This window comes from Choloepus didactylus, chromosome 1, assembly GCF_015220235.1.
Source record: "Choloepus didactylus isolate mChoDid1 chromosome 1, mChoDid1.pri, whole genome shotgun sequence".
Taxonomy (NCBI): domain Eukaryota; kingdom Metazoa; phylum Chordata; class Mammalia; order Pilosa; family Megalonychidae; genus Choloepus; species Choloepus didactylus.
Window position 1 is genome coordinate 64046515 of NC_051307.1, and position 27864 is coordinate 64074378.

The window sequence follows — 27864 nt, forward strand, 5'->3', positions numbered from 1 at the left end:
AACTGCAGACCTGGGCATCCTCCTGCCCCTCCCTAGTTTCTTTCATGGAGGAAAAGCTTGCTCCACCTCACCCACTCTGCCATCTTCCCAGAAGTCCCTTAAGCATTTTCTTTAAATTCATTTTTATTGAGATATATTCACATATCATGCAGTCATACAAAAAAAGGATACATTCAATTGTTTACAGTACCATTACATAGTTGTGCATTCATCAGCAAAATTAATTTTTGACATTTTCATTATCACACACACAACAATAATAAGAATAAAAATTAAAGTGAAAAAGAACAATTAAAGTAGAAAAGAACACTGGGTGCCTTTTTTTTTTCTTCCCCCATTTTTCTACTCATCCATCCATAAACTAGACAAAGGGGAGTGTGGTCCATATGACTTTCCCAATCACATTGTCACCCCTCATGAGCTACATTTTTATACAATTGTCTTCAAGATTCATGGGTTCTGTGTTGTAGTTTGATAGTTTCAGGTATTTACTGCTAGCTATTCCAATTCATTAGACCCTAAAAAGGGTTGTCTATATTGTGCGTAAGAGTGCCCACCAGAGTGACCTCTTGGCTCCTTTAGGAATCTCTCTGCCACTGAAGCTTATTTCATTTCCTTTCACATCCCCCTTTTGGTCAAGAAGATGTTCTCCATCCCACGATGCCAGGTCTGCATTCCTCCCCAGGAGTCATATTCCACGTTGCCAGGGAGATTCACTCCCCTGGGAGTCAGATCCCATGTAGAGGGAAGGGCAGTGATTTCACCGGCCAAGTTGGCTTAGCTAGAGAGAGAGGACCACATCTGAGCAACAAAGAGGCATTTGGGAGGAGGCTCTTAGGCACAATTACAGGGAGGCCTAGCCTCTCCTTTGCAGCAACAGTCTTCCCAAGGGCAAGTCCTGTGATAGAGGGCTCAACCCATCAAACCACCAGTCCCCTATGTCTGTGAGCACATCAGCAACCATCGAGGTGGGGAAGCCCAACACCCCTGCATTCTCCACCAGCTCCTCAAAGGGGCTCTGCATAACTATTTTTTTAATTAACTTTTTTTGAATCAACTATATCATAAGAAAAATTTTTTAAAACATACAATAAAGAAAACATTTCAAACAAACCGTAACAAGGGAGTAAGAAAAAGGCAACTAACCTAAGATAACTACTTCCAACATGTTCCTACTCTACCACAAGGAAATAACCTGATATAGCAACATTTCTGTGAACTTGTTCCTACCATACCCATCAGAAATTAACAGACCACAGTCATTCCTGAGCATTCCCAGAATGTTAAATTTACCCATGATAGCTTATCTGTTCTTATTGGGTTATCATTCCCCCTTCCTTAATTGCTATCACTGGTTCCCCTCCTTAAGCATTTTTAAGATCATTTTTTAAGAAGCTTTTTTTCTGTGTGCCCACATTCTCAAAATCTTCATTGGTGTTTTATGGATTTTTTTTTTCCTTTTCCTTTGGAGGCACTATTGTTTCCTGTTTCTTTGTGTTGTACTCTTGTTGCACAAGGTACATTTTAAGATGTTAACTCTGATATGTCTGTTCCTTTGTTTTGTAACCACCTTGTGATAAGACAGAGGTTTTCTTGAGCTTCAGCCCTCATATCAGGAAGGTCTGCCCAAGGTGAATGCAGTCTTCAGGGTTTTCCCTGTCTTTCTATGCCTCTGTCTTGTCTTGGGCTTTTGCCTGTCAGTTGTTTCAGCGTTCCCCTGTTTACAGAAGTTTTTTTGTCCCCTCTGTTTCCCAGGAGACAGACATCCCTCTCCTAGGTGTTTGAAGCCCACAAGTCTTTGTCTCAGACTGACTGCCTCTGTAGTTTTATACTCCTTTTGTTTTCTTAAGCTGCTTTTGCCCAGACAGCAAATTATGGGAGGAAGGCACAATGGAGAGCACTTTCCAAAATCAGTCTTTCCCAGCTAAAACAGGGTCAGAGACCCAGAAAGGGGGTGCAGACTGTCTCCAAAATGCTCTGGTAAGGGGATCAGGAAGGGTGCCAAGAGATTCTCCAATGGCTCCCCAAAGTTGAGCTTTCCTGGCCTGCCCAGCAAATGCAGCCTTTCAGCTAACTGTTCCCTGCATCCCTGAGGAATCACAGTGTCTTTATGTCCCCACTCTCCCTGTCCTTCTCCAGGCTTGGTTGAAACAATGACTGCCTCTCCTTTTGTTGGGTGTGTGTGTGTGTGTGTGTGTGTGTGTATGTGTGTGTTGAAATGTTAGCTGCCCTCAGATCCAAGCTTCCCAGCAATCTGGTTTCATTAGTTAAAAATCATGATCAGCTATCAGCCATGACCACCACTGTTGTTGGAGAAGGGTGGGTTTATGTCACTTTCTGTCATCAGCAGGTAGCCAGGAGCTGGACTCCATGGAGGCCTGCTGTGAGAGTGGGGATGGGTGCTGGTAGCCATTGCATGGAGAAGGTAATTTACTGTTTCTTACCGTGATTTATCAGCCCTTTCCTCCTGCTCTTCCTGCTCTTCCCTGGATGTTGTACAGTGTTCTCCTGGCCTCTGGAGTTTCAAAATAGTTGTTTCAGACCATTCCTGCCTGTTTAATAGCTGTTATAGTGGAAGAATTGAGTCCTGGAGCTCCCTACTCCACTATCTTCCCACAATCCCTCTCCTTACATACCCAGCTTTTAATTCTTAATGAAGAAGACATTGGTCCAACTTTTCTTATCTCCTTCTCTCTTCTCCCATCCTCCCTCAGTTTTCTGTGCAGTGTGTATCTTTCTTCATAGCATATGTTTTTGTTACTAGCATGTAAATTGCCTTCAAGTGTTTTGGTGGAGGGGTAAGTGTAAACAAATGAAATCTTCATCATTCCTATTGTGTCTATTAATTGTGCAGACTTTTCAGTTGGGATGGGCACTGGTTAGCCACTCATTAAGGGGCAATAATACTTTTTGTACTAGTCACGAACCATATTAACATGATTAAGAAGCCAACCAACTACTCTCCCAAGGATTTCCCCTTCTCATCTCTGAAATACATCCATCATCTCTGATTAGCTAATACATGTTTAAAGGCTGCTCCCTATGTTCTTATACACAAGCAGCATGATTTCTCAACCTTTGATTTGCAAACAAAGTGGGATAATGAAAAGTTGAGTCACTATTCCCAGAAGAAGAGAGGAGCAAATAGAAAAACACATGTGAAGGAGGGGGAAATAGAGAAACAAAATCAGAGGACCTCAACTCTAGAAGGACCTTAAAAGATCATCTAATTCAAGACTGACTAGTCCAAACTTCTATTCGAGGCAGGAACTCCCTCAGCAACATATCTGCCAGGTGTGTTCCAGCTTTTTCTTTATTACCTCTAGGTGTAGGAAGGCAGCCTATTTCATTGCATTAATGCTCTAGTAGTTGACATTGTTATTCTCTTGCTACTCTACCCACTTTCCTGAAATCTTTTCCCTACTGAGCTGAGATCTCCTTCTTTGAAGGGTTCCATCTACCATGGAATTTGGTCTTTGTTTTTGCCTTTTGGTGCCTTATTGTACAGGTCTATTTCATCTTATGCCTTTCCCTGCCTCTCCAGTCCTGTTCTGGTTTGCTAATGCTGCCGTTTTGCAAAACACCAAAAATGGATTGGCTTTTATATAGGGGGTTTATTTGGTTACAAAATTACAGTCTTAAGGCCATAAAGTGTCCAAGGTAAGGCATCAACAACTGGTACCTTCACTGGAGAAAGGTCATTGGCATCCAGAAAACCTCTGTTAGCTGGGAAGACACATGGCTGGTGTCTGCTTGCCCCAGGTTGTGTTTCAAAATGGCATTCTCCAAAATGTCTGTGCCAGCTTCCAATGGCCATCTTCAAAGTGTCTGTCTCAGCTGAAGCTCCTCTTCAAAATGTCATTTGCAGTTGCTCTGAGGTTTCTCTGTGAGCTGTTTTTATAGGACTCCACTGAACTAATCAAGACCCACCCTAATGGATGTGGCCACATTTCCATGGAAACATTCAATCAAGAGGTCACATCCTAATCAAAGGTATCACAGTTGGGTGGGTCACATCTCCACGGAAACAATCAGAAGGTTCCAACCTAATCAACACCTCTAGTCTGCCCCCACAAGATTGCATCAAAGAACATGGCATTTGGGGGTGCATAATATATCCAAACTGGCACAAGTCCCATGGGTTTCTCTTCAGGTGAACATCCCTGTACAATCCATTATTCCTCACAAACCCGATTTTCACATCTCCCATCATCCTAAATGCCTGCATTATAAATTCCTTAGTTTGTTGATTTTCTGTTTGAAATATGGTTTGCATAGTAGTAAAATGTGAATGAATACAAGAGGCCATTTTAGACTATCAAAATTACAAGTTTTTTAAAAATTAATTCTCACATCTTGTGAGGATGAGATGTAGTATTGTAAGTACAAATTCATTCAACTTCTCTGGAAAGTGATTTGGTCTAAAGAACATTAAAAATATTGTTACTTATTGGCCCAGTAAATTTCCCTGTGGAAATTTATACTTAAGAAATAATAATTGTGGAATCAAAGATTCTTGCATAAGGATGTTGTTTACAGCATTCTAAAATTTAAAAACACCATTAAAATGGCATTATTGAGGCATAATTGGCAAACAATAAGCTGTGCATATTTACACTGTAGAATAGGATTAATTTTGATATATGTCCCCTTTGTAAACCCTGCTTGCTTGCATCTCCCCACACCCCTCCCACCCTATTCCAGATCAGTTTGCATTTTCTAGAAATTTATATAAAGGGAATCATTCTGTTTTCTATTTTGTCCAACTTCTTTCACTCAGCCTCAATATTTTGAGATTCATTCTTGTTGATTGTTGCTGAGTAGTGTATCATTATATGGATATCTCACAGTGCATTTATCCATTCACCTGTTGATGGACATTTGGGTTATTTCCAGTTTTGCACTATTACAAATAATGGAGTTATAAACATCTGTGTACCCGTCTTTATAGGACATACATTTCCACTTTTTTAGTAGTTGAATGCCTGGGCCACAGGGTGGGTATATGTTTAACTTTTTAATTAACTGTCACTCTTTTCCAAATTTTTTGTAGTATTTTTCATTCCTGCAAGCAGTGTATAAGAATTTAGTTGCTTCACATCTTCACCAAAACTTAATGTGGCTGGTCTTTTAAATTTTAGTTATTTTAATAGGTGTGTAATGATATCTCTTTTTGCTTTAATTTTGCATTTTTCAAATGACTAATCATGTTGACCATCTTTTTACATGCTTCTTTGCTATCTGTTTATCTTTTTTGGTGAGTTGCTGATCAAATGTTCTGTCCATTTTATTGATTTTTGAGTTATTTATATATTCTGGATACAAATCCTTATCAGATAGGTGATTACAAAATACATGGCTTGTCTTTTCATTCATTTAGTAGTTTTTTTTTTTTGAAAAGCAGTTCTTGAAGCTCAATTTATCAATTTTTTATTTTATGAATTGTTTTTGGTATAGTTAAGAAATCTTTACCTACACAAAGGTCACAAAAATTTTTTTGTATGTTTTCTTGAAATTGTATAGTTTTATGTTTTACATTTAGATTAATGATCAATTTTGAGTTAATTTTTGCATATGGTGTGAAGCATGCATTGTGACTTTTTAAATTTGTTTTTTTCATATTGACACACCATTGTTCCAATGCCATCTGTTGAAAAGATTCTCTACTATGACTTTTACTTGTACCTTTTTTGAAGATCAACTAACCGTGTATGTGTGAATCTCTTTCTGGACTCTATTGTGTTTCACTGATCTATTACATTATTTTATTTTAAAACATCATTATTGTTAAAAGGATGAAATACAGTGCACACTGTTGAAAATTTGGGAAGGCCAGCATACACTAGGCAAAAATAACTCAAAATCCATCTACCTAGACATATTATTATTAATATTTTGACAACTTTTTCCCACTCTTTTCTTTTTTATGCATTTTTTTAAGATTTATTTTTGGAAGCAGTCTTAAATCACTGAAAAATTATACAATAACCTTTCATTATCCTTTCCTTCCTCCATCTCTCCCTCCCTCCCTCCCTCCCTCCTTCCCTTTCTTTCTTTCATAGCAGGTAAATAATTTAGTAAAAAAGCCATAGAGTGGCCTTTGTTTCTCATCCCTTCTCCTCTCTTCTCTTGCCTCTTTGTCCTTTTCCCTTATTCCTCCCTTCCTTAAGGGCAAGCAGTAGACTGATTATGGCAGATCTGTATGCCTGGTTTCTCACTGTAAGAGAAAGGTATTACAAATATGGAAAGTAGAAATGGGCAAGGGGCTAGAATAAATCCAGTGAAGTTGTATTGAAGCTGGAAGTTCGCATACATGTGCACATATATACATAAATTCCTCTCACTCTTTCTAAATGATTTACATACTATTTTTTTGAAACATGTGAGAGTAAGTTGCTGACATAATGTCCTATTACTCCTTGATACTTCAATGTGTATTTCTTAAAAATTATGCCCCTCCCCCCACATATCCATAGTACAACCATCAAGATCAGGTAATTAACACTAATTAAATATTGCCAACTAATCTATATACACATATACTGTCTACTGAAAGGGCTTGGAAGCAATAACATCTCAAAAGCAATGAGTACACCTGGCTCTCAGATCTTGGTTTCTAAATAACATCTTCCACTAAAAGGAATCAGGACGCTTAGATAAATGTTTGGCTCAAGGAACAGGACAGGGAAAATACAAGTTGAAACTGGAACCTCTTCTTATACCAGAAAGTAAGAAAATGCACAAAGAATGATGGGTACATATCAAAAGGACAAATGATCCAAGGGGCTCCCACTTGTCAATTCTAGACAATTTAAGACACAAAATAAATAATTTTCCAATCTTATAAAATAGGAATCCATGAATCCATATAAATAAAATATAATAAATAAATAAGCAAATAAATGAGGGAGAAGGTAAAGATTTAGCTTACAATTAGAATGCCAACTGATAAATGGAGACAATTTCAAAGTATTTCCCCACAAAATACATATTACTTAAGTGAGAAGTACAAAATACATATAATTAACTTTACAGTGGGGAACCTGGTAAACATCATCTCACCAAATGACAAAAGTTAACAACACCAATGAGACAAATCAACATTGTGTGCCTCCTCATGTAACGTATACAACTTTTATTCTGGTAACATATGCAACTTAAAATTTCCCATTTGAATGAAGATCTGTGGGTTAGATAGTAATATTGTATCAGTGTTGATTCTTCTGATCTTGATGTTTGTACTGAGATTATTCAGGAGAGTGTATTTGTTTTTAGGAAATACACATTGAAGTATCAACAGGTAAAGAGTGTCATGTTAGCAACTTACTCTCAAATGTTTCAGGAAAAATCTGTATATTATAAAAATCAGTATATATATAAAAATCTGTATATGTATATATATGTGTATATAAGTATACATGTATATATGTGCATATATAGTATATATGTATCAATGTAAATAATATAACTGTATATAGGTATATATACCTGTATATAGGTATGTATGTTTATATAAAAGTCTGCTCTGCCTGTGGACAAATGCAGTTTGGAAGAAGAGAGGAACTAACCCCTCAATAGCAGTGTTTAAAGAGATCCTCATCTCTTACAGGGGTCAGGCAGATGTGCCAAAAGTCGAGCCCAGGATTTAACTGAAAACATAGCAGAGCTGCAAAGAAAATTGAATGAGCAGCCTCAATAGGTCTCCTAAGTGAGAGTCAGAGCCCTGACCAAGAAGAGGGACTCTGAGACTTGGGATGGGAATATTTGGATGGATATATCAGAGAATCTTGAACTCCCAGATTTCCTGGGTCCTTGAGATTAGCAGTGGCAGCTTCTTCTCCTTTGCTAGCAGAGTAGTCTCACTTTGCCTGGTAACCATGAATGACTACCTGAGGTGGCTACTTCACTGGATGATGTTTGTCCTCAAAATTTGCCCCTGATGTACCTTGCTGCCTTTAGATCAATAGCCTAAATGGAGAAACACAGTTCCTTCTCCAATATGAAACACCTTGTTCTCCAAAAGAATAGTACCACCTAGCTAATATGAACCAGCAGGAACTGGGAGAACATGTGTGAACATTGGAGTACACAGTGTGAAATATAATACCAGATAGGTAAGAGTTTCTTGACATGGGAGCACGCACCTGAAATTCAGAATTTACCAAACTTGCGACCACACTCAGAGTCTGTCCTAACATACTGCTAGAATGGCTCTTTAAAGCTTAGGCATGATAATGCCTTACTTTGAAAGAGGTGGAAATGCCAGAACTGTGTTGGCAGAGTATTGAGGGAGGGAACAGAGGGCTTGGGAATGTGGGAATATTAGAATGGATTTATCATATGAGATCAGAGAACTCATTCCCTGATCATATTACACAGGAAGGCTCAGAGGACACTCCCTTTATTAAGGTAAAAGGAATACACTAATGGGAGTTGGGGGTACTTGGTATCTTTGAGAAGTGGTGGTCATTGATCTAGGCCAGGGTTTATGGTAGAAGATGCTGCCATGGTTCTGGGCTCTCTAAAAAGCAATGATAGGATTTCAGAATAGGAGGGTTCACTTAACATCCAAGGCAGAGTAGACTTAATTACTGTAATGAGCCACAAGGTCAGAGTAGCCTTGACTTTGGCAGGGATCTGTGGTAATGGCTAATAGACCATTGTGTTCCTGTCAAAAATTGTGAAGGCTATGACACTACATTACATGCAAGCTAACAAGTTAATCTGCCACAGTGCCATGGATAATGCAGACTCCTATGTCAGAGACAAGGAGTTTATTACTCACAGTAATAGCAGTAGCTAGAATATCAGCATACACACTATCTTCCTGAATCCCAAATGCCACAGGTTGATGCAATGAGGGCCATTTGATGGCTGCACATATAGTGGGTTCCTGAGCTTAGAAAACCCCAATATTTTAAATGGGTTTCAAGGAAACCTCTCCAACCTTTGCTTCAAATGGAAATATTATCTTTTTTTTTTTAACTTTATCAAAAAATTAAAAAAAAAAAAACATTTCAAACAAAACAAAGGAATAAGAAAAACAAATAACCTAAAATAACTACATTGCTTCCAACAGGTTCCTACCATATCCCAAGAAAATTTATGAACCATAATCATTCCTGGGCATTCCCATAACATTAAGATTACCCTCAATAGCTTATCTGTTCTTATTTGATTATCATTCCCCTTCACTAGTTGTTGTCTATCTCTAGGTTCCCTACATTCTACAATATAAAACATTTATTTTACATTTTTCACTGAGTTCACATTAGTGGTAACATACAATATCTCTCTTTTTGTGTCTGGCTTATTGCACTCAGCACTATGTCTTCAAGGTTCATCCATGTTGACATATTTTCATGACTTTGTTCATTCTTACTGTTGTGTAGTATTCTATCATGTGTATATACCACATTTTGTTTATCCACTCATCTGTTGAAAGACAATTGCATTGTTTCCATCTCTTGGCAATTGTGAATAATGCCACTGTGAACATCAGTGGGCAAATATCTGTTTATGTCACCATTGCTGGTTTTGAACAGAGGATGGACATGGTTTGACTTTGTTTAAAAAGGATTTCCCTTCCTTCTGGGTTGAGAAGACTATGTGGAGGAGGAGCAAGGATGGGAGCAGGGAGACCAGTTAGGGAACTACTGCTGTGGTCCAGAGTAATAGCTGAAGATTGCTTGGACTAGGGTTGTGGGTCATGACTATGAAGGGCCATTTGAAGGTGGGAGTTTGCTGACTCCCACCTTCAAATGAGATGGGAGATGTGATTTGGGTCAAGGATGGCTCTAAGGTTTTTGACCAGAGTAACTGCAAGGATGGAGTTCCCATTTCCTGAGATGGAGCAGACTGTGGAAGGAGGTTTTGGGGTGGGGAGAAGATCAGCTAGATACAGAGGTTGGCATCTGGGGAGAGGTCTGGCTGAGGATGTAAACTAGGAAACTGTTTAGGGTCTGTCAGTGGTATTTTAACCACAAGCCTGGACGAAATCACAGAGAGAGTAAGTGTAGCAGAGACGAGAAGACTTCTTGGGGACCAAGCCATGTGTCACTGCACAATTTAGAGGCTGAAGAGATGAGGAAGGTGTAGCAAGCAAGGGAGCAGAAAAACCAGAAGAGAAGGTGTTTGGAAGCTGAGGAAAGATCATTTCAACACTGTAAATGTCAATGGTGACAAATATGGTTACTGGGTCAAGTCAAATGAAGACTGATAGCTGACCATTTGATATAGCAACAAGGAGGAATTGATGATCTCGATATGGGAATGAAATTCTGTTTGAGGTGGATTCAGGAGAAAGTAAGAAAAGCAGAATACAAATCAGTATTAAAATAAAGGGGAGAAGAGAAATTGGACAGCAGATGGAGGAGGATGTGGGGTCAAAAGTGGGGTTTCTTTGCTTTTTTTTCTTAAAAAGGAGGAAATAGCAGTGTATTTTATGCTGATGGAAAGGATCTGATCTGGTAGACAGGTAAAACAGGAGAGCAGTAAAATTGCTGGATAATGTCCTTTAGGGCAGGGAGAAAATCTCTTGTGCAAATGGGGGGGTTGACCTTCCAGTGGAGCAAGGACAGTGCATCCATAGTACTAGGAGGAGAGGCATTGTACTTGGGAATGGATGCTGGTTGGTAAGTGGACATAGAGAAAGAAATGTATGGAAGTTCTCTTTAGATTGTTTCTGTATTGGAAACATTATTTTATTATCATACAAAAATCTCCACTGCTCTAGAGAAAACATTTTCTCTATCTTCCAAGGCTGTTTGCTATACAAAATTCTTGAAAAATTAATCTGGAAGAAAGGCTGTTAGTGCCTCTGCTCATAATACATGCAGAAACCTGAGAGAACCATGAACTGTTTCCCAACTTCCATCCCTATTTCTATACCATCTTTATTTCTGCTCAATTTTATCATAAGTACACCAGGGGCTGGGACAAATCCATTTAATTTGTGTCACTCAGCATTTAATTAAGGCTACTATCAACAGGACGTTAAGCAGAGGATGAGGCTAACTTGCAGCATTGACTTCAGCCATGCCCCCCCAAGATCCTAGACAAATCCCATAAACCAGTAGGGTTAACTTAGAAAGCCAGCTGGCTTTCTCCTTAAGTTTCTGTGTTGAATTTTCCACTTGGCCCAAGGCATTAAGATAATACAGCAGGAGGTATTAGTGATTGTATAGAAACTGTACCACCTTGTGTAGAATTGTATTGAAAGGTACCACCTTGGCCAATAAGGACAAAGTGTAGGGAAATTCTGTCATCAGTAACAATCCTGGCCAGTGAGTCTCAACTGAATGCCTTCCAACTTGGCAGTGCCACTGATCACTTTAGCTAAAGTAAGGGATACATTTTGCACCATCTTTTCAAATTGGATGACTCCCAAAGTAGGGAATACTGCTCACAGAATGTACATAAGTTATGAATCCTTATCTCTTTAGGATGCTTCCGCAAGTAACCAAGGGTAGTCTTGGGTTATTTTTTTTGAGAGATCTCTTCAGTTGTCTAAGAGTTACATGATCTGCTGGTGGTGTTTGTTTAAATACTTGTAAGTTTCTTATAACCACTCCTAATATGCAAAGCACTATAATTTTGGGAGGGAAGCAAGTTAATGCCTGACTTCCACTTGAGAAATACAGTCATGGGGATGCACATGGTGCCCTGGAAAGTGTGTAAAATTGTTGGAGCCCCTCAGGAAACCTACTTCAGTTGGGAGGATGGATACAGTACCTCCAAGGGCTTCCTGGCTGGCTGGTAAGGCTTAGGGTTCCCAGTTAAGTTAGAATAATTGAGGTTAGTCCTTGTTTTTCGGAAGGACTACTTGAGTTTAGTCAGTTCAACTGTTACGGTGCCCGCAAGTTAAAGTATGAGACAGCCAAACAGAATTTAAAGAGCCTTTATTAGCCAGCCGGCTTCTGCCCACCATCACTCCACACAGGGGATTCAGTGAGCAGCCCTGACCTGAGTGTGCTTGAGACTTATATAGGCAGAAACCACATCCTGAAAATGCAAGCAAGCTATTTTGACAGAAGCAGAGTTGGCGGTTAATTAATGGTTGCTTAAGATCTTTAACAAGGTTGAGAAATTTTCTCAAGGTCGGTGCAATGGTTAATTGCGTACATCTGCAAGTCTCACTCCCTAAAATGGTACAGTTTCACTCTCTTCATCTCAGGGCTTAATGTTTGCTTTGCAGTCATTGCCAGTTGAGGGGGAAGGGGACTCTCTTGTTACAGATTAAGGGGAGGGGGCCCACTTCATTCCCCACTGGTTTTTAGGGAGAATCAAATCATTGTTTCTTCTGAGGGTAAGTATTGATATTGGGACTGCAAAACCATGAGCTTTATGCTTTGAATATGCCGTTGGACAAATTTAACTAAACTGTTTATAACTCAGGGGCCTATGATTAAGGCTAACATGAGAAGAGCCAGGGGTCTGGCAATTGCTGATATTAAGGTAGTTAACCATGGAGATTGAGAAAATATACTTTCAAACCAATTTGCCTCCTCTTTTCTTTGATCTTCTCTATCCTGTAATCTCTTTCGGAGTTGGCTTAAACTTTCTTTAATTACACCTGAGTGGTTAGTATAAAAACAGCATGCTTCCCCTAAGGCTAGACAAAGCCCTCCCTGCTTTAAGAATACAAGGTTGAGTCCCCTCCAATTCTGGAGCACTACTTCTGCTAATGAGCTTAAGGACTCCTCAAATTTAGTAACGCTTTCTTCTAAGGTTTTTAGATCCTGGTCAATTTGAGCACTAAGGCTTTTAAAATTTTGGTCCCCTGTGACCAGTGCTGTGGTTCCTACTGTGGTTGCCTCAGCTACCCCAAGCCCGAGGAGCACTGGCACTAGTATTGGTCCACCTCACTTGACTCGTTTGAGGTTAGTTAGCCTGAAGTGCTTCCTCCCTCACCAGAGTAGTAATATACTTGGGGAAGGATATGGGTGAGAATGCATAGTCCTGGAGCCTTAGGTTGCATGAGGGCAGGGGGGTATAAACATGGCATTAACCCTGTTGTACAGGTAAACCATGTTACCTTGGGCACTATTCAGTAGTGTCCGGTATGACCCGCAGGGCTGTTGCTGAAAATGGTTACAGAGGCGCAAGATTTAATGTAAGGAGAAGTAGAAAGAGGGAATTGAGGGGACTGGAAGCATGTTCCTTGTCCTTGAAAGTCACCTAAAGTAAGCTTAGGGGTAGTGCCCCAGGGACAATAGTGTGAGTTTTGGTGAATATTTGATAGGGAGATATTTTGAATGTCATTGTTAGTTACTCCTATACTACGATTAGCTCCTAGGCCTGTATAATAGGGTGGTTCGGGGTTTAAGCATAGCCAGCAGTCTTTACTTAAGTTGGGGGAAGTTTGGTTTAAGAATTTGAACATGAGTTTAAGTGTATTGAATAGAGACTCTTGTCGGGAGTTTGGAGGTAGAGGAAGGGGAGTTGCTTTTGGAGATAAGGGGCGGCTCTTTGTGGTGGAGTAAGGATGGGTAAGTGGGAAAGGAGTAGTTGTTACAGGTATTTTGATGTAGATGGAGTCCAGGGGGCCTATTGGATTTAAGGGTTTAGGAATTTTTCTTTTTTGAATAGTGAATAACACTCCAGGGTCATACCCTGATACATAAAGGCACAATCCCCATGTATTTCCCCCCAACCACTGGGAATCTTCCCAATACTGCTGTGGTTTAAAAGTAACAGGGTTACAGCTCCCAATTGCACAATCTTTAATAGGAGCTTCTGGCCTTGTCTCCCTTGTGACCTTTAATAAACGGTCTACATTTTTCCATGGGGCTATGGTTTCACAGCCCCAACTGTAACAGAAATAATCATCCTCTCCCCCACACGTTGAGGCACTCTTTGCAGACAGATGTAATGTTGACTATACTGTAGCCCTTGTTCCAGGTCTAAACTACCACAACCAAAGCCCCTAAGCCCTGCCCTTCCCCCTCCCAAATAGGTATTCACAGCTTCTGGTAGATTCCAGGTTTTCCCAAAGAGTTTACATAGGTCAAAAACAAATTTAGGGCTGCCAGGGGTGCTAATTTGGCTGACCACTGTTCCATCAATGGTGCGAGTTAACTGCCATGTATAATTAGTGGCTTGATGGGGGTTCTCGGTGGCTAGTATTGTTACTAGAGTCAGCATAATGGCGTACATCACTGCAGCTGAAGTTTTAGGGGATCTGATGTTTTTTGTACAGACCATTCTGCGTTCTGGTCGGAGTCTGCCTTTTTAATTTGTGAGCGATGTATCCAAAATCTTTTACCTGCAACTTTCACGGTGGTTGGTGTGCTTAGAATCACCTGATAAGGTCCAGCCCAGTGTGCCTTGAGGGAGGAGGGGTTCCTTTTCCTGATCCACACTAAATCACCAGGTTCAGCAGTAGAGGTTTCTTCTTCCACAGTGTCAGGTTTCGGGCGGTGGACGTGATGGATGTTTTTGGAGCTGTAGTGTAAGGCCTGTAAGGACTTGAGAAGTTCAGAGTTAGATAGGGAGGCCAGCTGCTCCTCCCCTAACTTGGGGAGGAGTGGGGGTGGCCTGCTGAACATGGCTTCATATGGAGTAATACCTTTTACATAAGGGGTACACCTAGCTTTAAGTAAGGCAAATGGAAGGAAGCTCACCCAGTTTCCGCCAGTCTCCAATTTAAGTTTGGTGAGGGTTTCCTTAAGCATCCAATTCATTCTTTCTACCTGTTCTGAGCTTTGTGGTCTGTAGATGCAGTGTAGCTTCCATTTGATTCCTAATGCTTTTACCAAGTTTTGGGTAACTTAGGCTATAAAAGCCAGACCATTATCAGACCCCATTGCTACCAGTAGGCCAAACCAGGGGATAATTTCAGCCAATAATTTCTTAGCTACTACCTGAGCTGACTCTGACCAAGTTGGGTAGGCCTCAACCCATCCTGAGAAGGTGTCCACCAGCACAAGTAAGTACTTATATCCCCCTGGTCCAGGAGGCAGTTCCGTAAAGTCTATTTCCCATTGCTCTCCTGGGAGCTAACCTCTTAGGCGGTGACTGGGGGTAGCATGGGTACTTACATGACTTGGGTTAACTTGGGAGCAGACGTGACATCTTCTGCTTACCTCTTTTGCTACCTGAAAAAGCTTAGGTATGTAGAAGTCAGTTTTTAGCAATTCAGCCAATTTTGTCCCTCCCAGGTGTGTACTCTGATGAGTTTTTAAAATTAAGTCTCTTCCCAGTGCCTCTGGTAGGAGGATTCTAGAGTCGGGGAGGACTTTCCACCCCTCTGGATCTTCTCTAGCTTAGAGTTCTTGACCTAGACAAGTGTTAGAGACTGAGTAAGTTGGAACAGCTTTTAGTACCCAGGGTGGTAGGAGGGGCAAGACTTGGAAGGGCCCCACTGGTTTTAGGGCCACTTCTTTGGCTGTCTGGTTGGCGAAAGCATTTCCTTTTGCTTCGGGCGTATTTGAAGTTTGATGTGCTTTGCAGTGGATTATGGCTACTGCTCTGGGAAGCCAAAGGGCTGTTAAAAGCTCTAGTATTTCTGAGGCATTTTTAATGTCCTTTCCCCTGCTGGTTAGGAGGCTGCGTTCCTGATAGATGGCCCCATGCACGTGTGTGGTGGCAAATGCATATCGGCTGTCTGTGTAGCTGCTCACCACCTTTTCCTTGGCCCATCGGAGAGCTTGGGCGAGGGCTATTAGCTCAGCTTTTTGTGCAGACATCCCAGGGTTTAGGGCTTGGGCCCATATTACCTTAGAGGCCGTTAATACTGCCGCTTCAGTGACCCTGGTCCTGTCTTGAATGAAACTGCTCCTGTCAGTATAGAGAGTTTCATCTAGGTTTTGAAGTGGCAGGTCAGTTAGGTCTTCATGCAGGTTGGTGGTTGCTGCTAAGGTTTTGACACAGTTATGAATGGGTTGGCTGCGATTATTCTCTGGCAGCAAAGTAGCTGGGTTTAAAGCTGAGGTTTGAAGAAACTTTATTCTGGATGGATCAAGGAGAAGAACTTGGTATTGAGTAATTCTTGCATTAGAAAGCCACCTGTCCAGGGGGCTTTTGAGGAGGGTTTCGACTGCGTGGGGGGCGATGATTTGCAGTTCTTGCCCAAAGTTGAGTTTAGAGGCTTCTTTAACTAACAAGGTGGTGGCCACAATGGCCCGGAGGCAGTTAGGCCAACCTACCGCAACCGGATCGAGGTGCTTTGAAAGATAAGCCGTGACCTATTTCCATGGCCCTAAGTGCTATGTTAGCACTCCCTTTGCTATCCCTTGCGCCTTGGCTACATGCAGCTGGAATGGTTTTCTGAGATCTGGGAGTGCTAAGGCTGGGGCTTGGGTAAGTGCCTTTTTTAAAGTCTGGAAAGCCCCTTCCTCCTTATCAGTCCAAGTTAGTTCTGTGCCCTTCCCCCCGGTACTGGCATAAAGAGGGTGGGCTATTTCGGCAAATCCAAGGATCCATAGCTGGCAATACCCAACCGCTCCTAAAAACTCCCTGACTTGTCACTTTGTCTGGGGTGCTGGAGTTTGGAGAATGGCTTGAATACATTTATCAGACAACGTTCTCTTTCCTTCAATTATATTATACCCAAGATAAGAGGCTTGTGAAACGCAAAGCTGTGCCTTTTTTGCTGATACCCGATATCCTAACAGCCCGAGGGTTTTCAATAACTCCTCTGTTGCTTTCTGGCACTCTTTGGGAGATTCTGCCACAAGGAGGATGTCATCCACATATTGGAGGACAGTAACTTCGGGGTGTTTTTCTTGGAATTCTAGTAGGTCCTGGCTTAGGGCCTCATCAAAAAGAGTAGGGGAGTTTTTAAAACCCTGGGGCACTCTAGTCCAAGTTAATTGTCCTGAATCCCCTATTTCAGGGTCTGTCCACTCAAAGGCGAAGAGGGGCTGGCTGACGGGAGCCAGGGGTAGTGAGAAGAAAGCATCCTTTAGGTCTAGTACGGTATATACTTTTTGATGGGGGGGGGAGTAGGCTGAGCAGGGTATATGGGTTAGGGACCGTTGGATGGATGGTTTTGACTCTTCTGTTGACCTCTCATAGGTCTTGTACTGGCCTGAAGTCCTCAGTCCTTGGTTTCTGAATGGGTAGGAGCGGGGTGTTCCAAGGGGACTTGCAGGGCACAAGGATCCCTGCTTCCCTTAGTCTCCTAATATGGAGAGCTATTCCTTTTTTAGCTCGGTAGCTCATGGGGTACTGCCGGACCCGGACAGGTGTGGCACTGCTTAGGAGCTGAACAACGATGGGGGGTTGGTGGCCAACCAGCCCCGGGGGGTTCGTCTCTGCCCACACCTCTGGTATTTCTTTCTGCCACTTCACTAAGAGTTCAGCATTTTGTTTATTAGTATCCTCCCCGGCTAGGAGGAGGTACTCTTTGGACAGAGGGCAGGTAATTAAGATGGAACTCGGTTGCTTTGGGAAGTTTACTTCCAGCCCTTCATCTCGGAAGGAGATGGTTGCTCTCAGTTTGTGGAGCAAGTTGCAGCCAACTAGAGGGTAGGGACATTCAGGCATAACTAAGAAAGAGTGAGTAATGGTTTTCTCCCCTAAGTTACTTATTCAGGCCTGTGTCCATGGATAGGACTTGATTCCTCCAGTGGCCCCCTGGATCAGGGTCCGTTTTTGCGATAAAGGGCCTTCTGCTTCTTGGAGTACAGAGAAAGTCACCCCAGTGTCCACTTAAAAGTTAGTGTTTTGGCCCCCTACTGTAAGAGTGACCCCAGGCTCCTAGGGGTCAAGGGCGGAGCCCCGGCCTCATTAATCTTCCTTCTTGAGGAGAACCTTTGGCGGCCCTGGGTAGGATTTTTTTGGGCACTCGTTTTTCCAATGCCGCTGTTCCTTACAGAAAGTGCACTGGTTTTGACCTAGAGGGGGCCCCTTTTGCCCTCCTCTCCCACTGGATGGCCTATTTCCTCCCCTGGACTTCCCTCCGAAATTCTGACCCCTTACTCAGTTTTTATTCCGCGTTTGGTCTTCACTCATAGCAAGTAGAACCTTCGCCATTTTTTTGTTTAAGTCTTCGGAAATTTCTCTATTATTGAAACTCGTTGAGCAACCTCCACCAACTCGCTCAGTACTTTTCCCTCAAAGCCTTCTAACTTTTGTAACTTTTTTCTTATATCTGGGGCTGACTGGGTAACGAAGGCAATATTAACTGCTCACCTGTTTTCTGGTGCCTCCGGATCTATAGGGGTATATAACTGGTAAGCCTCCGGGAGGTGCTCTAGAAAAGTGGTGGGGGACTCAGTGGCCCCCTGAGTCACTTCAGTTACCTTGGACATATTCGTAGGCCTCCATGCTGCTGCTCAGAGAGCCCCCATTAGAGTCTGGCGGTACCGTTTGAGAGCCTCCTTACCTTGATCAGTGTTAGGGTCCCACCAGGGTTGGGTGAAGGGAAAAATAGCCTCGAGGCGGTCTACTTCCATGGTTGGCAGACCGTCTGGCCCCATGACTAATTTTCATCCCTGGGCACAGATTCTTTCTCTCTCCTCTGATGTGAAAAGGGTCTGCAGAAGTTGTTGACAGTCATCCCATGTGGGCTGATGGGTAAAGAAAATGGATTCTAACAAAGAGATTAGTCCTTGGGGGTTTTGAGAGAAAGAGGGGTTTTGATTTTTCCAATTGTGCAGGTCGCTGGTGGAAAAAGGAACATAGACCATAAAGGGTTTTGGGTTTTCAGGTGGGCCTTGAATGACTTGTCTCAGGGGTAATTGAGCGGGGACAAGGACCTGACCATGTGGTCTGTATGAACTCCCAGAATGGGTGTGTGTGTGGGGGGCTGGAGAGAGTTGTCAGGGGTGTGGAAGAATCCGGAGTGGGAATGAGGGGTCCTTCTGTACTTAGGGTAGGGGGCCCCGAACTGGAAGCAGAGGCCCCCAGGCTAAGAACAGAGGATCCTGGACTGGGAGGAGAGGGCCTTGGGCTGGAGGCAGAGGGCCCTGGGCTGGAGGCAGAGGGCCTTGGGCTAGGGGCAGAGGGCCCTGGGCTGGAGGCAGAGGGCCCTGGGCTAGGGACAGAGGGCCCTGGGCTGGAGGCAGAGGGCCCTGGGCTAGGGGCAGAGGGCCCTACAGAATATGGTGGGGGCTGTGACAAGGGGAGACTATCCTGTGGGGAGTCGAGGACTGGGGGCCTTTTGGGTGGCCCCTTTAGAACAAGCACATTTCGTGCTTTAGACAGTTTAGGTGGTGAGCAATTTTTAAGCCATTTGCGGTGGTCAGCGAGGACATCGATCCAGGTTTCAATACAGGGAATCTGATCTGGATGTCCTGGTCTTCCATAAATAACTCTTTGAACCTGGAAAGCAATCGGCAAATTTAGGGTGCCCTCGGGGGGCCAATTAGAGTCTGGAAAAGTTGGCCATTCAAGCTCACAAAGGGCCCGAAGAGTTTCCGGGTTGACTGTGGCACCCGACCCTGCAGCTCGTCGGCGGAAGTCCTGAAAATTTTTTAAGAAACACTGCAACGGAAAGCAAGCAGAAGCAGATGGAGAGTGACCCATTGTGGGACTGACGGTTGACAAAACAGAAACAGAACGGAACAAAGACACTAACAACAAAACACAAAACAGAGACTAGGTCTGCGCTAAGAGACCAATTCCGAACCTGAACCAGAACCTGAACCTGAGGCCACCGGCCACCGTCGTGGTCCGAGGCCAGGTCTCAGAGTCATGGCTGCATCCAGCCCTCCTAAAGACCCTATAAGGGGTACCCCACCAGACCAGATTAGAGATCTCTTAGCATTGTGGGCCCACATCCAGATGGCTCCAGAGGCAGATTTTTGAATCTCGAGGCCTTACCACTTGGTTCTCTGCCGGGGCTGAGGAACGTCTCTCAGTGCGCCCCCCTGGGGGAGGACCGGTAGTTGGACCTTGTCTCAACTGGTAAGCCTCGGTAAACACTGAGGAGAATCTCGCTGGGGCCTCCAAATGTTACGGTGCCCACGAGTTAAAGCACGAGACAGCCAAACAGAATTTAAAGAGCCTTTATTAGCCGGCTGGCGACTGCCCACCGTCACTCCACACAGGGGATTCAGTGAGCAGCCCCGACCTGAGTGTGCTTGAGACTTATATAGGCAGAAACCACATCCTGAAAATGCAAGCAAGCTATTTTGATAGAAGCAGAGTTGGTGGTTAATTAATGGTTGCTTAAGATCTTTAACAAGGTTGAGAAATTTTCTCAAGGTCAGCGCAATGGTTAATTGTTGAAACGGTTACGCTTGGCTAAAGCGTACATCTGCAAGTCTCACTCCCTAAAACGGTACAGTTTCACTCCCTTCTACTCAGGGCTTAATGTTTACTTTGCAGTCGTTGCTGGTTGAGGGGAAGGGGACTCTCTTGTTATAGATTAAGGGGAGAGGCCCCACTTCACAACCTGTTCTGTTTGTCTATGCCACTAGCTGAGTGGAATTTTCACCCCAGGGAATGACTGAGAAAGGGTGTGAAGAAGACATTCAGAGGTGTTGACTGGTGTTTTGCATGGGAGTGAGAGCTGGCACCACCTTTTGTTATTTCAATTAGATTTTTTTAGTGAGATTAAAAGGGGAATAGCTATCAAATTGTGGTTACAGCCATCTAATAGGAGGTGAAAGACCCAGCAGTCAGTTCAATTTAAGATACTTGCAACCATTTAGGAGAGCTGCCTTAAGGCATTTTCCTTGAGGAGGAAGGCTTCAGGAACAGTTCAGAAAGACAAAGGATCATTACTGTCCCTCCCTTTCCCATATAATGTGTTCCTTCTGGTGCCAGGATTGTTGCTCTCCCTTCACCTCCACAAAATCAGTTCATCTATTTCAGTAACTTATAACCTCACCATTTTCCCAGTCATCCCCCATTCACACCTAGACTTTTCATTCAGAAGGGTCAGGTGAAAGAGGGATGAGGGCATTTTAGAAAAACTTAGAGAGACCTATTATGTCCCATTTTGGCCCACATTGGCTCCTCTGGGAGGACAGGGTGCGCAGTGTATTCAACCAAATATTCATTACCTTTATGATCTAGGACCATGTCAATCCAATAAGAGAATGCAGGTGGCTGAAACAGAGTTAAATTTAGATCCCTAGGCCCTCTTTTGGCTAGGCTGCCTCCTGGAGGGTGTACCAGCCCAAATGGCCCGGTGTTGTTATTAAGGGAAGGAATGAAACATCATGTCCAAGGAGGGTCAGGGCAGAGTCTTGAATTTTCAAAATAGTTCTGTATAACTCTCCACCCCCTTCATCCAGATCATTACCCAGGAAGTGGCTGAAGGGAGATGATCCTTTTCTGGGGCAGCTGCATTCAGTGATCTAACTGCTTTAGTAACTTGTATAGACCAGGAAGAGGTGAGTGAGATAAGAGCCAGAAATCTTTTTTTTTTAATTAATGTTTTAACTTCAGATAATTGTAGATTCACATGCAATTGTAAGAAATAATACGGAAATATACCATGTTTCCTTTACCCAGTTTCTCCCAAAGGAAACATCTCGGAAAACTATAGTACAACATCCCACAAGGATACTGACACTGAAGTCAAGGTACAGAACATTTCATCACTATAAGGATACCTCATGTTGCCCTTTTATAGCCATACTTACTTCCTTATCCCCTCTACTTCCCCCTTATCTCCTGGCAACCACTAATCTGCTCTCCATTTTTTATCATCTTGTCATTTCAAGAATGTTGTATAAATGAAATCACAGAGTATGTATGGAAAGCTTCTGGTCCTTCACATCAAGTATGTCATTGGTAGGTTTTTTGTAGGTGCTCCTTATCAAATCAAGGAAGTTCCACTCTATTTCTACTTGAGGGTTTTTATGGTGATGAATTTTGTCAAATGCTTCTTCTATATCAATTAATATGATTATGTGAGTTTTCTTCTTTAGGCTATTTATATCATGGATTACATTGATTTTTGAATATTGAACAAGTCTTGCATTTGTGGAATAAACCCCACTTATTCATGATGTATAATTAATTCTTTTTATATATTGCTGAATTCCATTTGCTAATATTTTGTTAAGGACTTTTGTGTCTATATTCCTGAGGGATATTGGTCTGTAGTTTTCTGTAATGTGTTTGGCTGGTTTTGTTATCAGGGTAACATTTATAAAATGAATTGGGAAGAGTTCCCTCCTCTTCTGTTTTCTTAAAGAGACTGTGTAAAAGTGGTGTTCATTCTTCTTTAAATATTTGGTAGAATTCTCCAGTGAAACCACCCAGACCTGGAGATTTCTTTTTGCAAAATATTTAAATTATGAATTCAATTTCCTTAATAGCTACAAGGCTATTCAAATTATCTATTTCATGTTTGGTGAATTGTGGTAATTTGTGTTTTTCCAGAAATTGGTCCATTTCATCTAAGTAAAATTTATGTGTGTAGATTTGTATGTAGTATTCCCTTATTTTCCTTTTGATGTCTGCTTGGTCTGAAGTGGTGCATCCTGTTTTAATCCTGATTTTGGTAATTTGTATCTTCTTTTTACTTTGTCAGTTTTGCTAGTGGTTTGTCAATTTTATTGATCTTGTCAGAGAACCAGCTTATTGTTTCATTGGTTTACTGTATTGTTTTTCTGTTTTCAATTCATTAATTGCTGCTCTTATTTTTATTGTCTTCTTCTTTCTGCTTGCTTCGGGTTTATTTTGCTCTTCTTTTTCTATGTTCTTGAGGTGAGAGCATAGACTACTGATTTGAGAATTTTTTCTCTTTTCTATTGTATACATTTAGTACTACACATTTCTTTCTCAGCATTGCTTTAGCTGTGTTCCACAAATTGTGTTATGTTTTATTTTCATTTTCATTCTGTTCAATAAATTTTTTGATTTGCCTTGGGACTCTTCTTTGACCCATGGATATTTAGAAGTGTGTTGTTTAGTTTTCAAGAGTTTTAGGTTTTCTTATTATCTTTCTGTTATTGATTTCTAGTTTGATTCCATTGTGATTGGAGAACACACTCTGTATGATTTCAGCTCTTTTAAATATTCTTGGGATTCATTTTATGGCCCTGTATATGGTCTATCTTGGTATGTGTTCATGGGCATTTGAAAATAATGTGTAATCTGATTAATGTAGCCACTGCTTTCTTTTAATTAATGTTTGTATCAATCTTTTCTCATCTTTTTACTTTCAGTCTGCCCATATTTTTATATTGAAGTGTGTTTTTGTAGCTAGCTCATAGTTGGGTCATGTTTTTTAATCCATCCTGCCAATATCTGTCTTTTAATTGATATATTTAGACCACATACCTTTAATGGAATTATTAGTATTTTATGGTTTAGTTCTGCCATTTTATTCTTTTTTTTTTTGTTTTTTTATTTGTTCTGTTTTTCTTTTCATTTCTTTGTTTTCTTTTTCCTTTCTTCTTGTTGGTTACATAAACATTTTTTAGAATTCTATTTTTATTTAACCATAGTATTTTTGTAGTGTATGTCTTTGTATAGCTCTTTTAGTGGTTACTCTAGGTATTATATTGTATATACATAACTTATCACAATCTCCTGGTGCTGTCATTTTACCTGTTTGAATCAAGTATAGAAACAACACCTCCTGTTTATCTCCCTTTACCCATTATAATATGATCATGTTAAATATTTCCTTTACATTCACTATAATCATATCAGACAGTGACAGCGTTGTTTTGCTTTGTTTTGTTTTGTTTTTTTTGTTTATTTTTTTTCTTCCACCATTAAACATAATTCAGGAAACTGAAGAGGAGAAGGAAAGCTTATTTTATTTGCCTATATTTTTGCTTACCATGTTCTTTTTTCTTTCCTGATATTCCAAGGTTCCTTATTTTATCATTTCCTTTCTATTTAGAGAACTTCTTTGTTATTCTTTTAGAATAGGTCTGCTGGTGACAAATTTTCTTAGTTTTCCTTCATCTGAGAATGTCTTGTCTTGATTTCCTCTTCATTCCTCAGGGATATTTTTACTGGATGTAGGGTTCATGGGTGACAGTTCCTTTTTTTTTAAGCACTTGAAAAATGTACCAATTCTTTCTGGCCTCCAAGATTTCTGATGAGAAATTTGCTGTCTTTCAAATTGTTTTTTCCTACAGGTAAAATATCATATTTCTCTCACTGTTTTCAAGATCTGTTCTTTATCTTTAGTTTTCAGAAGTTTGACTGTGGTGTGTCTTGTGTGGATTTCTTTGGGTTTATCCTATTTGGGGTTCACTAACCTTCCTGAAGTTTGCCAAATTTGGGAAGTTTTCAGCCATTATTTCTTTAAGTAATTTTCAGCCTCATTCTTTTTCTCTTCTTCTTCTGGGACTCTGATGACAAGAATGTTAGATCTTTTATTATATGTCCCCATGTCTGTGGAGCTATATTCATTTTTTCTTCAGTCTATTTTCTTTCTATTGTTCAGATTGGGTAATTTCTATCATTTCATTTTTCAGTTCATTGATTTTCTCCTCTTTCCCCTCCATTCTGCTGTCAAGCCCATCCATTGAATTTATTTCAGTTTTATATTTTTCATTTCTAAAATTTCCATTTGATATTTCTTTTTATACTTACTTCTTGCTAAGACATTCTATTTTTTGTTTCAAGCATGTACATTATTGCTCCTTGAAGCATTTTTACGATGACTACTTTAGTATTTTTCAGATAATCCTAATGTCTCTGTCATCTTGGTGTTGGCTTCTACTGGTTATCGTTTTCATTCAGTTTGAGATCTTCCTGGTTCCTGGTATGATGAGTGATTTTGGATCACAACCTGGACATTTTGGGTATTAAATTGTGAGAATGAGTTTTATCTCATTTAAATCTTCTGTTTTAGCTGGCTTTTTTTGACTCTGCTCTGGAAGAGAGAAAGGAGGCATCATCTTTTTTCCGTCAGGTGAGAAGTCCAGATTTCCCTCATACCCGCCATTAATATCTGATTGGGGGTTCTTGTCACTGTTGTGTGTGTGTGGGGGGGGGAAGGGGGAGTCCAGCTGCCACTAGCCTTCCACTGATACTTCATGGCCAGGAGGTATAGGAGTGCTTCATTACTCCTCCCACAAGGTCTCTATTTAAACTGTAGGTAGTGTGGGGGGAGGGATACATTATCCCCTTGCAAGGTTAAAAGTCTGGGTTCCTTCTAGGCCTTCTCAGACACCATCCCAGAAGCAGGGGTGTGGGTGTGTGGGGGGGAGTTGGAGCCCCTGCTTTTAGCCTGGAAAGGTAGTTGCCTAGCTTCCTCAAAAGGCCTTTGTGGTGTGGGTGTGAGAAGAGCCACAGTGTTTTCTGTGCAATTTGGCTGGAAAGAGCTGATGTTAACTATAAGTTTATTTTGACTTGCAAGGCTGCCCATTTCCTGGTCCTTTGGCTAGAGAGAGCAGTCTTTTGTTCAGGCTTTTTTTGGTCTGTATTTCCTGGTGTTCTGGGTTGCTGGCTGTTTCAGCTCCATGTCTGGGATCATGAGGCAAAAAGAAAACTCAGGGAACTCATCATTGTGTCATTCCTTGGATACCAAGATCTCAGCCAGTCTGCCTTCTTCTTTCCACCTTTTAGAGTCTATGTTTGTTTCTATATATAGTCAAGGGTTTTTAGTTGTACTTAGCAAGAGAAGTAATGAAAATGATGTCTACTCCATCTTCCTGGAAGCAGAAGTCCCCCAGAATTCCTTTTAAGTAGATTGTAGAAGAGGCTGTTCCAATGATCAATAATATCAGATGCCTGTGTATAGTAGGGAATGTGGAAAGTCAATCAAATATTTTGACTATCCACTCATTGTTGGGTGACTTTCAAGATAAAACTAATACCATTGTCAGACTACAAATGATCCAGAAAGCCAAACAAATGACATAGATTACTTACAAGTGCCACATTCAAAGGATGCTCATTTATGGGTTTCCTTTACTGTCAAAAGGACTGAGCATTGTGCATCTACTCACACAATCCCAGTTTACTTGGTGAGCAGGCCCCTGAATTTTACTGGGGTGTGTGGAAGTGTGATAACACTGCAGTCAGGGCCATAGAGACTGAGGTGTCTGACGTGTCAATCGAGGCAGACCCATTCTAAGATGGCTGGCTTTCAGGAACTGCAGGTGGCCTCTAGGAATCTGAGGACTTATTCTATGAGCTAAGGGCAGCCTTCTAGCTGACAACCAGAAAGAAACTGGGGATTTCAGTTGCACAGAAATTATTTCTACAAATGACCTGAAGGAGTTCAAAAGCAGGGTCTTCCCTAGTCAAGCCTCCAGATGAAAGTGCAGCATCCCAGCTGTCATCTTGGTTGCAGCCTTGTGCCACCTTGAGCAGTGGATTGCTGACCCTCATGAACCATGGTGAATGGCCCAGTGGGTGTGGCTCTTGCCATCTTAATATTTCAATGAGATCACGCTCTGTCAACACCCCCAAATTATAATGGCTATCAATTTGTTGACCTCTTGTCACTCAGCCAACTCCTCTCCCCCCTCCCATGCAAACCAATCAACCAAGCAGTCAACCCTTCATCCATTTCCTGAGGATTGAAGCAGAGTTTCCAGCCATCCTGTCTCAATTCTTACAGAACAAAGCAACATTTCTCGTCTTCCTACAACTACTACCGTCCAACAAAAAATCAAACCAACTCAGTTTGCTAAAGCACTCCCATATCCAACCCTGGGCGTCACCAGAGAAATGACCGCATTTCTGGTTAAGGACGTCAATGAAGGGTTCATTAAGATTTTTGCCCCAAACAAAAGCATACTGTCCTCAAGGAGCAGGCTCTTGACCCGTATTATTCACTCCTTGGAGGAAATGGGGAGAGTGAATTCCGAGGTGTGGCCTGAACGCCCTTTGGAGGCGTGTACAGTTCCGTTCAACAGCCCTTCCCTTCGGAAATACAGGGGGCTTAAGTGAGCACCAGGCGCGCGGTAAGTTCACCGCATGAACAGAGTGAAATCATCCTTTTTAAATCCTTTTTAAATTAACCAGCCTACCTACCTAAAAGGATGGACAAATCAGGGCGGGGGCAAGGGGAAGTCCAAGCGACGCCACCGCTCCCCCTTAGGCCCGCGGCCCCTCCCCGGCCCGCTGCGGCGGGTGCCACATCACCGCCCGCGCTGCACTTCCAGGTTCCAGCGAGGATGCTGAGAGCCGACCCGGCGGACGCGGCCCGGAGGGGGCCCGCTGGAGTGGCGGGCCGGACGGCCAATCAGCGGCAAACGAGGAGCCACGGCAACCAATGAGCTGGGGCTTCTACCCTCTGCCGCAGGAGAGGTCCGTGTCCAGCGGAGGGAGCAGATGAGGCACATCTGGACAGCTGTGCTGAGTACCCGTGCGGCCGGTTCGTGGGTCCGACGTCAGCTGGGCACGTCCCCCACGTACTCTCCTAGTCACTTTGTTCGTTTTCCCAAAGAAGCAACCAGGCACCCAAGCTTGAAACTTTTTTCTTCCTAAGGCAAATTGGGGCCAGATGCAATCCAACACTCAGTTTAATTTTCAAGGGGCTGTGGGATCAAAAGAACAGAAACAACAACAACGAAAGTCCAGCCGCTCTCTGATTTAAAACTGCCAGACTGGGAAAATTAAAGTGTTGAGTAAACAGTGGGGTAAGTTTTGGATACTTGCTGGATATCGTATTTGTCCCATTGTGATTTCTTTTCTCATTTGAGTCCTGCGTCTTTTTGCTGTTCTCACTAGCCCTTCTCTTGATCAAGGGAAGAAAAATATCGCTTCCTGCCACAAATTGCACAGATCTTCCTCTTCCTTCTCTTCTGCTTTGCTAATATGTATTTTATTTTTTAGTCATCTACATATTATTTTTAAATTTCCTGTTATCCTGTTTGTTGTAAGCCTTTCCTAACTCCGAAGTTGAATGTACTGATAAATTTATTTTTCTCTTTTCTCTCTTTGAGAACAGAATATACATTTGTAAGGTCAATATGTTTATCATCTACCACCCCCTGACTATTTTGGTTGGAGGATTGAGAAAATTATCTGGCTTATTCA

The 27864-nt window shown here is 42.0% G+C and overlaps 1 protein-coding gene across 5 annotated transcripts in view; it reads left to right on the plus strand.

Moving 5' to 3' along the window:
* TMEM45A (transmembrane protein 45A) overlaps positions 1-27864 on the plus strand; it is a 190758-nt gene that overhangs the window by 71903 nt on the left and 90991 nt on the right. For 2 of the 5 annotated variants that reach the window (XM_037834528.1, XM_037834542.1), the window contains exon 1: positions 27116-27464. The exons of 1 other annotated variant lie outside the window; for it this stretch is intronic. The gene's annotated coding sequence lies outside the window, so the exon portion shown is untranslated. Of the gene's footprint in view, positions 1-27115; positions 27465-27864 lie in introns of those variants that run through there. 2 more of the 5 variants (XM_037834551.1, XM_037834559.1) reach the window with 2 other exon arrangements.